The following is a 10,729-nucleotide window of genomic DNA, read 5'->3' as shown; positions in this document are numbered from 1 at the left end:
TTATCAACAACAGGGGCACTATCTGTGTTGGGGACAGGACTTGAGCATTGCAGAACATTTGGCATCCCTGACACCCCCTCCTTGTCTGTGATATCCCCTGCTAGGATGAGGTGACTGAGCCAATCACCTCCGGCTCAGAATACTAGGGGACACCAAAAAAGCTCAGTAATTAAGACAAAAAGTTAATGCAATATTGTTAGAAAATCCCATCAGCAATCCATGGGCCTTGGGGCAGTTACCTGGCTTTGTGAATAAATTTTCTTTGGAACCAGCGAGAGAATTCCTGTGAGAGGAGTTTGGCAGGGAGTGCAAGTGTCAGGTCAGGTCAGATCTGTTCTTTTTTTTTTTTTTTTTTTTTGAGACAGAGTCTCGCTCTGTCGCCCAGGCTGCAGTGCAGTGGTGCAATCTCTGCTCACTGCAAGCTCCGTCTCCCGGGTTCACGCCATTCTCCTGCCTCAGCCTCCCGAGTAGCTGGGACTACAGGCGCCCGCCACCACGCCCGGCTAATTTTTTGTATTTTTTAGTAGAGACGGGGTTTCACCATGTTAGCCAGGATGGTCTTGATCTCCTGACCTCGTGATCCACCCGCCTCGGCCTCCCAAAGTGCTGGGATTACAGGCGTGAGCCACCGCGCCCGGCGATCTGGTTTTTATTTTATTTTATTTTATTTATTATTTTATTTTATTATTTTTTTTTATTTTTTATTTTTTTTTGAGACGGAGTCTCGCTCTGTCACCCAGGCTGGAGTGCAGTGGCGCGATCTCGGCTCACTGCAAGCTCCGCCTCCCGGGTTCACGCCATTCTCCTGCCTCAGCCTCTCCGAGTAGCTGGGACTACAGGCGCCCGCCACCACGCCCGGCTAATTTTTTGTATTTTTAGTAGAGATGGGGTTTCACCATGGTCTCGATCTCCTGACCTCGGGATCCGCCCGCCTCGGCCTCCCAAAGTGCTGGGATTACAAGCATGAGCCACCGCACCCAGCCTTATTTTATTTTATTTTATTTATATTTTTGAGACTGAGTTTTGCTCTGTCGCCCAGGCTGGAGTGAAGTGGCACGTTCTTGGCTCACTGCAACCTCCGCCTCCTGGGTTCAAGCAATTCTCCTGTCTCAACCTCCCCAGTAGCTGGGATTACAGGCACGTGCCACCACATCTGGCTAATTTTCTTCTTTTTTTTTTTAGACAGAGTTTCGCTCCTGTTGCCCAGGCTGGAGTGCAATGACGTGATCTTGGCTCACTTTGCAACCTCCGCCTCGCGGGTTCAAGTGATTCTCCTGTCTCAGCCTCCCTCATTTTTGTATTTTTAGTAGAGACAGGGGTTCACCATGTTGGCCAGGCTGGTCTCAAACTCCTCACCTCAGGTGATCTGCCTGCCTCGGCTTCCCAAAGTGCTGGGATTACAGGCGTGAGCCACCACACCTGGCCAATATTATTTATCTCGATTGCTAAGTTTTCGATGCCTTCCCTTAAATGTTACACTCCAGGTGACCGTCTCACTTCCCTCACTCTGGTCACTGCCCCGCTCACAACGCCCTGTGTTTCCCAACCCCCTGGTCATCTGAGAAGCCCTGGGAGTCATATAAGCCTCAGTCAATATGAATGGCATCCCTATCCATGCTGTTTTACACATCAGGAAACAGGTTGGGAGAGGCACGTGTCTCTCCCCTGACCCACCTGCTCAGGAGGGTCCTCAGGCTCAAGAATCTTCAGGCTACAGGGAGGTCAAAATGGACACAGAAGGAGACAGGCAGTTTCTTTGTCCTGCCTAGATGCAGTGGGTACATGGACTCAGCTTCAGAAGGGACGAAGGGGATGGCACGAGAGGGGAAGGAAGGAGGGAAGCAAGCATGCCTGGGCCATCCACACCCAGCCTGGCCCAGGAAGGGATCTGCAGTGGTCCCCACCCTCCAACCTCTGGAAGGGTTCCTTAGTTCTCGGGTCAACTACTATTAAGCATCTGCTGTGTGTCAGGCGCGCGTGAAGCATTAGAGTCATAGACATGACATACCCAGCTGACCCCTGAGTCTGATGGTGAATTCACACATGAAACAAGACCACGTGGGTGGCAGGGGGAACATGTGCAAAGGGTATTACGGAGCAGATGGGAGGGAAACTCGCCTGGCTTGGAGAGTGGAGACTGAGACTTCCTGGAACACTTAGCTGAGTCTTAGGGAATGAGTGGGAATAACACAAGCAGGGGGTGAGTGTCAAGGGTGCTTCAGGCAGAGAGGACAGCATGAGCAAAAAGGCCAGGAGGCGGGATGCTTTGGGGGTGGAATGGAGTGGGGTAAGAGTGGGGATGAAGGGGGCTGGTGATGAAGACAATGGGAGCTATGGAGACAGATGTTCATGGCAGGGAGCTGGAAAGAAATGAGGGAAGGACTGGGCTGGCAGGGTGGGCTGAAGATGGCCCACCTCTCCTTAGCTGGTGGAGCCTGGTCCGGGTTGCCACCAGCTGCCTTCCATCCCAGGAAAAGTGCAGAGGTGAGATTATGTTCTCTTGGGAAAGATACTCCTGACAGTCATCGGGTACCCATGGTATGCCAGGCAGGGCCTCTGTTGAGGTTCCCACAGACACCCTCTCCCTTCCGGCCCAGCCCTGAGCACACTGCCCTTGTGGGGAGGGAAGGGTTAAAGACACCTTCCCCAGTCTCTTGCCATTTGGTCTTGCTCCCTGCTTCCTCCCGTCTGTGAAAATGGGATGGTGGGATGCCTCCAGGTTCTTTGGCTCTACTCGGACCCTCCCGAGTCTGGGTCAAACTTGGAGTAACATCCAGGAAGCAACATATATAGCTTTGACGGGGTTGCCTCTTGTCACCCACTTGTAGTGGGAACCAGGGAAGAGATTAAGGACAAAACAAAGCTATTGGACAGATTTGTAGGATGTATTAATAATATGCTGCCAGTGAACAAGCCGTTTTTGTCTCATGATTAAAATAAACAACCTTTTTCTATTTTGACAGTAATTTGGGAAAATATGCACAGTATGGATACTGGTGGAAATGTACCGTATGGCTGGGTGTGGTGGCTCATGCCTGTAATCCTAGTACTTAGGGAGGCTGAGGTGGATCACTTGAGCTCAGGAGTTCGAGACCAGCCTGAGCAACATAGTGATACTTCATCTCTTTAAAAAAAAAAAAAGAAAAAAAGTACCATATGACCTGTTACTCTGTCTTCCAGCTTCCTACATTTTCAGCTGATACCTTGCTCTGTCTGTTATAGACTGGAAGGAAATACTGCAGGAGAAGCTGTCTTTTGGGGATAGGATTATGAGTGTTTTCTTTTTTTCTTTTTCGAGATGGGAGTCTCACTCTGTTGCCCAAGCTGGAGTGCAGTGGTGTAATCTCTGCTCACTGCAACCTCTGCCTTCCTGATTGACGCCATTCTCCTGCCTCAGCCTCCTGAGTAGCTGGGACTACAGGTGCACGCCACCACACCCAGCTAATTTTTTGTATTTTTAGTAGAGACAGGGTTTCGCCGTGTTGGCCAGGCTGGTCTTGAACTCCTGGCCTCAAGTGATCCACTTGCCTCGGCCTCCCAAAGTGCTGGGGTTACAGGCATGGGCCACCATGCCCAGCAGGTTTTATTTTATGTGTTTCTATGTTGTGTAGATTTTCTACAACGTATGCATTATAGGAGAAGTGGTGTAGTACAGTGATTAAAAAAGCAGACTGGGCCGGGTGCGGTGGCTCACGCCTGTAATCCCAGCACTTTGGGAGGCCGAGGCAGGTGGATCACGAGGTCAGGAGTTCAAGACCAGCCTGGCCTGGTCACAGATGTGTGACCACACCCAGCTAATTGCCCAGGCTGGTCTGGAACTCCTAGGCTCAAGTGATCCTCTCGCTTCAGCTTCCCAAAATGCCGAGATTAGAGGCATGCGCCACCGCACCTGGACCCCCTGTGATGTTTTCCCCCATGAAGCACAGGCTGAAACCTGGGCCACTAATTTCTCCAGGAACAGGCCAGGCAGAGACCAGACACCCTGACATTTGGTTTGCTAACCTGCCTCCTTGAAAGCGCAGGCCTGCTTGCCATCTGGCTCGTGGAAATACTGAAAAGAGTTTCAGGACCCTCAGGACTACCATTGTGGACCTATGGGGGCCTAGGACTCCCCCAAATAAGGAATAGCTGTTTGAGAGCAAGTATCATCCCCGGGACATTTGGATGTGTGCCTGAGGGTGTCACGCACCATCCTGCCACCAAGTGTCTTTCAGAGCTGGGAGGACTTGGCGAGGAAGCCCCCGTCCTTGCCAGCCCCGTCATGTGGGAAGACTCTGAGATATATGCGGCTGCTGCTACCCACTTGGGTCATGCATTCAGCTTTTCAGCATTTCCTGACCTGAGCCCTCCTCTGCAGAAGCCTGTGGCCACTGGTGCCAGGAAGAAGACTGTAGGGTGGGGAGGCAAGATGTGGGTTTTGGGTGAAAGGTCTTTGAATAAGGGGCAAAGAATTCGAGCTCATTCCTTACTTCACAGGGGCAGCAGCCTGTGGGGAATGAATCATTGGGATCGGAGCTGAGCAAAGGCTCCAGGGAGAAAGGCCACCATGACTGCTGCAGCCAGGGCTTCCTCAGAGGAGCCCCCCCGCCCCTGCCAACCTTCAGAGAACACTCTGCTCCCCCTGTGCCCTCCTGGCTCCAAAATGACCACCTTGAAGGAAAAACCGGGTCACTAATTTTTCCCGGAACAGGCCAGGTGGAGACGGGATTCAGGAACACCCCTGGGGCACTGTGTGGGCTGGTTCTGGAATGCGTTGCCCTTGGGATTTTTTTCTTCCATGATTTGTATCAGTTCCTCTTCAGAGCCAATCATTAACCTCGCTGAGAGCCCTTGCTTGAGAAGCCACAGGAACAAGTGGCTGGTTGAGGCTGGAAATGTGGAGGTGGCTCCATGGTGCGCCCAAATCTTCGGCTTCCCCAGACAGAGGAGCTGAGTTCTCAGTCATGGCCAGGCCAGGGTCCCCTGGCAGGGTCTCGGCCTGGATTCAGCCTCTGGCGGGATGGCAGAGGCCTGGATATGGACATAGCCCCTCTGCTGTGAGCAGTGCTACCTTCTGGGAGCTGAGTGGGTTGGTGATGGCTGGGGATGGGGGAGCAGCTTTCAGCAGCATTCAGCAGGGTAGAGAGGGTTTAAGGTTTACCCACCCACGACAGCGTCACACCCCCTCTGGGCTGTAAAACACCAGCTGAGTGAGCAGCCCTGCTCACTGAGTGAGCAGCCCCACCCCTGCCTGGACTTGGGTCCCCAGCCCATCATTTTTGGATCTGAGGTAGGCCTGGGCTCCTCCAGTTTAACCTCTTAAGCGACAATGAAGCCACTCAGACAGCCCACCCGTACCCCAATCCATCTGGCACCACCTCTCAGTCTGACCACCTGGCCCAAACCTTGCCCACTCGCAGACGACAAGGCCTTTGGGACAGGCCCCAGCGCCAAGCGGCCAAGACCAGCCTGGAGAACCAAGGCCAGGGGACGCTGCTGGGATGGGGTTTGGGAGTGGGCTGTGCATCGCAGTCAGGAATCCCCCACCCACAAAGCCACGGGACTGTCCCCCATGCCTGGGGGAACTCTAGCTGGATTAGAGCCCTCCTGTGGCTGTGGCGAGAAAGGGTCGCCTGCGTTTTCGGAGGTGGGATCGCGCAGGGCCGGGAACCCCCCTGGCGGGCCAGCCAGCGCTTACATAAGTCCAGGTTTATTTATGGGGTGCTGCCACGGGCGGCGCGGGCTCCGGGCGCCGCTTGAGCCTCGCCGAGGCGCCGCTGCTGACCATGACCGCTGGGTAGAGCGGCTAGAGGGAGGCTGCCAGGAAGCGGTAGAAGAGGCTGGCGCCACCCGCCAGGCCGTAGAAGGACAAGCCGCCGGCGCCGCAGTCGAGCGCCGTGCCCAGCGTGCGGTGGTAGGCGCGGTGCAGCACGGTCTGCGCGTTGTCATTCCACACCGAGAACTTGAGCGAGTCCCACTCCAGGCACCACGAGTAGGGGTTGAGGCCCAGCAGGTAGACCACGCTGCGGCTCGGGGGGCCGCAGAGCGGGGAGCTGCGGTGGTAGGTGACGCCCAGGCACACCCACGAGTTGGACACCTCCACCTCCCGTCCTAGTGGCGGCCCTCGGACAGGCCGCGCGAGCACAGCATCTGCGGTCACTGCTTGAAGCCCGGGAAGTGGCCGCCCCCTGTCAGGGGCTCCAGGAGGATCCCCAGGTTCAGCACCGAGCGGGTCTCCTAGAGCTGCAACAGCTCGTCGCCGGCTGTGGTGGGGTCAAAGTTCAGGTTGCAGTAACCTGGCGGGTGGAGGTGGAGAAGCCGGGTCAGCAGCCTCCAGGGCAGGACGCTGGCTTGCAAGGCATTTGCATACAAGTCAGGGGATGCTTCCACCCAGGCTGCTGTCCCCAAACTCAGCCCGCTGCTCAGACACAGCCTGGAGGATGAGCGGGTGCTGCCCAAGGTCGCCCTCCTCCCCCTGCCATCAGACCCTAACATCATCTCCCTTTGTATTTGTTCAGGCACACAAGACTGAGTGGGAGCCCAGCGAGGTGGCTCACGCCTGTAATCCCAGCACTTTGGGAGGCCAAGGCGGACGGATCACTTGAGGTCATGAGTTCGAGACCAGCCTGACCAACATGGTGAAACTCCATCTCTAATAAAAATACAAAAAATCGGCAAGACATGGTGGCGGGCACCTGTAGTCCCAGCTACTCGAGAGGCTGAGGCAGGAGAACCACTTGTACCCAGGAGGCGGAGGTTGCAGTGAGCCGAGATGGCGCCATTGCACTCCAGCCTGGGAGACAGAGAAAGACTCTGTCTCAAAAAAAAAAAAAAAAAAAAAAAAAAAAAAAGGCCAGGCACGGTGGCTCACACCTGTAATCCCGTAATCCCAGCACTTTGAGAGCTGGTTGAAGAAGCTGAGGCCCATGTCCAGCAGCCGTGTCCGGAGCTCAGCCAGGGTCTCTGGCAGCTGGGGGAAGCTCTGCGTTTCCTCACAGTTGATGCCCATCAGGGGTTCCATGCAGGCTGAGAACTGCTTCAGTCGGAGGAACTCCTGGATGCAGGGAGGGGCCAGAGGTACCACCTGTTAGCCAGGACCTAGGCAGATGCCATGGGCCCAGAGGCCTCCAGAACCATGGGCCGGTGGGGCAGAAGCTTCCCCTTTCCAAACCTGGGCATCTGCTTTCCCTCCTCCTAGCTGTTTGGACATCAGAGGTCAGGGCTTTGCCAAGGGCTTGGCCACTGTGGCCTAGTGTGCATTGGGCAAAGGGGATGTTCAGAAAATGATGGGAGGATTTTTGTTGTGCCTTGAACTGCTTAGTAAAAGCCATTGCCAAATGCTTCCCATTGTGCTCGGGGGCAAGGTGAGCAGTTGCTGTAGATGTCTGCCCAGGGTGTGATGGCAGCTAAAAGGAAGCTGGAGTTCCCAAGCACAGGGTTTGGGCAACTCTAGTCCCCATCCAGAAAAGGCTGCTGCTTGGCCCCACTCGCTACTTACAGCAGCATCAGTCCAGGCTTCAGGGCCAGGCCAGGACTGGGGAAGGAAAAGGGATTTCACGATTCTTTTTTTTTTCTTTTTTTGAGACAGAGTCTTAGTTTGTTGCCCAGGCTGGAGTGCAATGGTGCAGTCTTGGGTCACTGCAACCTCCACCTCCTGGGCCGGAAAAGGGATTTCAATCCAGGCTATATAGATTGTTCTGGCCTCACTCTCAGCCATGATCCAGGGAAGTCTGGAGAAACTCAGACTGTGTTAGATGCCTGGGATCCCATGTGTTCCAGGAAAACCAAGGCAGGAACGTTAAGGGAAGGCTGAGCTCTGAAGTGGAGAAAGCCAAGGGTGTTGGTGCAAGCTCAAGACAGAAGACCTAGAATGGGGAGGCTCCCTGAGGCGGGGGAATGGACACAGTGATGCACCCTAAAGGCGATCTAGTGTGTGTGTGTGTGTTTTTCTTTTTCTTTTTTTGAGATGGAGTTTTCCTCTTGTTGCCCAGGCTGGAGTGCAATGGTGCGCTCTCTGGCTCACCACAACCCCCGCTTCCTGGATTCTAGCAATTCTGCCTCAGCCTCCCGAGCAGCTGGGATTACAGGCATGTGCCACTACACCTGGCTAATTTTTGTATTTTTAGTGGAGACAGGGTTTCTCCATGTTGGTCAGGGTGGTCTCGAACTCCCAACCTCAGATGACTCGCCTGCCTCGGCCTCCCAAAGTGCTGGGGTTACAGGCGTGAGCCACCACACCCAGCTGTGTTTTTTTTTTTTTTTTTTTGAGATGGAGTTGCGCTCTTGTTGCCCAGGCTGGAGTGCAATGGCACGATCTCGGCTCACTGCAACCTCCGTCTCCTGGGTTCAAGTGATTCTCCTGCCTCAGCCTCCCGAGTAGATGGTATTACAGGCGCCTGCCACCACGCCTGGCTAATTTTTGTATTTTTAGTAGATATGGGATTTCGCCATGTTGGTCAGGCTGGTCTCAAACTCCTGACCTCAGGTGATCCGCCCACCTTGGTCTCTCAAAGTGCTGGGATTACAGGCATGAGCCACCACGCCCGACCGAGATCTGATGTGTTTGTGGGTGGAGGGAGAGTGGAAGCTGTGATGGGGCCTGAGCCAGAGGCAGAGCGGTGGGACATTGCCTGCAGAAATTGCTGGTCACTCTGGTTGATGAGCAGGGTGTGGAGCCAGACGCTGTCTCCCTCCAGCTTCAGGAGCTGGTTATGGCTCTGCTGGATGGAGCTGCTCAGCATCCCCAGGGCGGCTGCTTCCTCTTTCTCCACGAAATCCAAGATCTGCATCTGCAGCTGTTTGACCTCCTGGATGATCTCCGAGAGGTGAGTGTTCACCTCACCTCGCATTGTCTGGATCAGTTTCTGGAGGTGGTGGGGTGTGTAGAGAGGCGTCTGTGAGCTCCACTCCAGCACCCCCACTGTCACAGCCTGGAGCCCACCTAGGCATCCTGTCCCTGACTGCCTGATCCCATGCCATCCACTCCAAGTCCTGAGAGGTCCCTGCAGCCTGATGCAGGGCGCTGGGGAAGCCTGGGCCGGGGGTAGGGTGGGCCAACCCTACCGAGAGAAAGGCCACCCGGCTCTGGTGCTTTTGGCTATCAGCAGCGATGATCAGCATCTGGTTCTCCACAGTGTCCTGGACCTTTTGAACCTCGACCTGGGGTAAGGTGTTAGGGGAGAGGAGGAGGGGCCCCTGATTCAGAGAGGTGGCCTCAGAGAAGCCCTTCTGCAAACAGGCCCGTGTCCAAGCCCAGAAGAGACATCCCTCATTCATTTATCGCTCCGCTTAATGAGAATGAGAGCCCAGGGCTGGATGGCCCACGGTCTAGCCCTCTGCTTGGAGAGCTGCTCCCACTCCCTGAGAGCCTGTTTCTATTTGAAGGAATCAGGTTATATACTCGTAACAGTGATGATCATAGGGTTTCAGGCCACAGGAAGGGGACTTGGAGAGCTCGGGAGGCGGTAGGGCCAGGAGGGGCATAGCAGGTATACAGCCATGTGGGCTCCCTGGGACAGTGCTGCCAGGCCCAAATCCCACATAAGCCTTTAGTCTCCACCTATCCCAGCAACGGGCATTTTCATTGTTGTATTACACAACAGTGCGATTCCAAGTGCTGTCCATGAACCACTGCTGGCTCTTAGCAACATAAGCTCATGCCAGGTTGTAAATCAATGTAGTCCTTCCTTCACTGACAAAGTTTTTTTTTTTTTTTTTTTTTTTTTTAGGCAGTGTCTCGCTTTGTCCCCCAGGCTAGAGCACAGTGGTGCAATCTCAGCTCACTGCAACCTCTATCTACCTCCCAGGCTCAAGCCATATTCCCAACTTAAGCCGTCTTCCCACCTCGGACTCCTGAGTAGCGGAGGCTACAAAATCTTGCAATGAAAAAGTGTCAGCCGAGCGAGGTGGCTCAGGCCTGTAATCCCAGCACTTTGAGAGGCCCAGGGGGGCAGATCACTTGAGGTCAGGAGATCGAGACCATCCTGGTCAACACAGTGAAACCCCACCTCTACTAAAAAGGGTCGCCTGCGTTTTTGGAGGTGGGATCGCGCAGGGCCGGGAACCCCCCTGGCGCGCCAGCCAGCGCTTAGATAAGTCCAGGTTTATTATGGGGTGCTGCCACGGGCGGCGCGGACTCCGGGCACCGCTTGAGCTTGGCCGAGGCGCCGCTGCTGACCATGACCGCTGGGTAGAGCAGCTTGAGGAAGGCTGCCAGGAAGTGGTAGAAGAGGCTGGCGCCACCCGCCAGGCCGTAGAAGGACAAGCCGCCGGCGCCACAGTCAAGCGCCACGCCCGGGGATGGTAGTTCATGCCTGTAACCCCAGCACTTTGCAGGGCCGAGGCGGGAGTATCACCTGAGGTCGGGAGTTCGAGACCAGCCTGGCCAACACGGCAAAATACCGTCTCTACTAAAAATACAAAAATTAGCCAGGCGCGCAGGCAGGCACCTGTAATCCCAGCTACTCAGGAAGCCGAGGGAGAATTGCTTGAACATGGGAGGCAGAGGTTGCAGTGAGCCGAGATTGCACCACTGCACTCCAGCCTGGGTGACAGAGACTCCAACTCGGGAAAAAAAAAAAAAAATCTCACACTCCTCCCCTTGTCTCTTTCCAGCTCTCTGGTGGGCAGCCCATCTGTCCCACCTTCTGTTTCTCTGCATTCTCTGGGTCTTTTCAGATTCAGTAAAATGAAAGGGAGGAGGGAGAAGGCCCAACACCCCCTTTGGCAGTTTCAGTAGCAAGAGAAAAGG

General features: G+C 54.8%; 1 pseudogene; it reads right to left on the bottom strand.

Annotated features, from left to right (window-relative positions):
* Positions 1-5,689: 5,689 nt before the first annotated feature.
* Positions 5,690-10,729, bottom strand: part of LOC115838265 — a 6,781-nt pseudogene continuing 1,741 nt past the window's right edge.

This window comes from Nomascus leucogenys, chromosome 14 (genome assembly GCF_006542625.1).
Source record: "Nomascus leucogenys isolate Asia chromosome 14, Asia_NLE_v1, whole genome shotgun sequence".
NCBI lineage: Eukaryota > Metazoa > Chordata > Mammalia > Primates > Hylobatidae > Nomascus > Nomascus leucogenys.
This window is presented reverse-complemented; position numbering and strand designations above follow the sequence as displayed.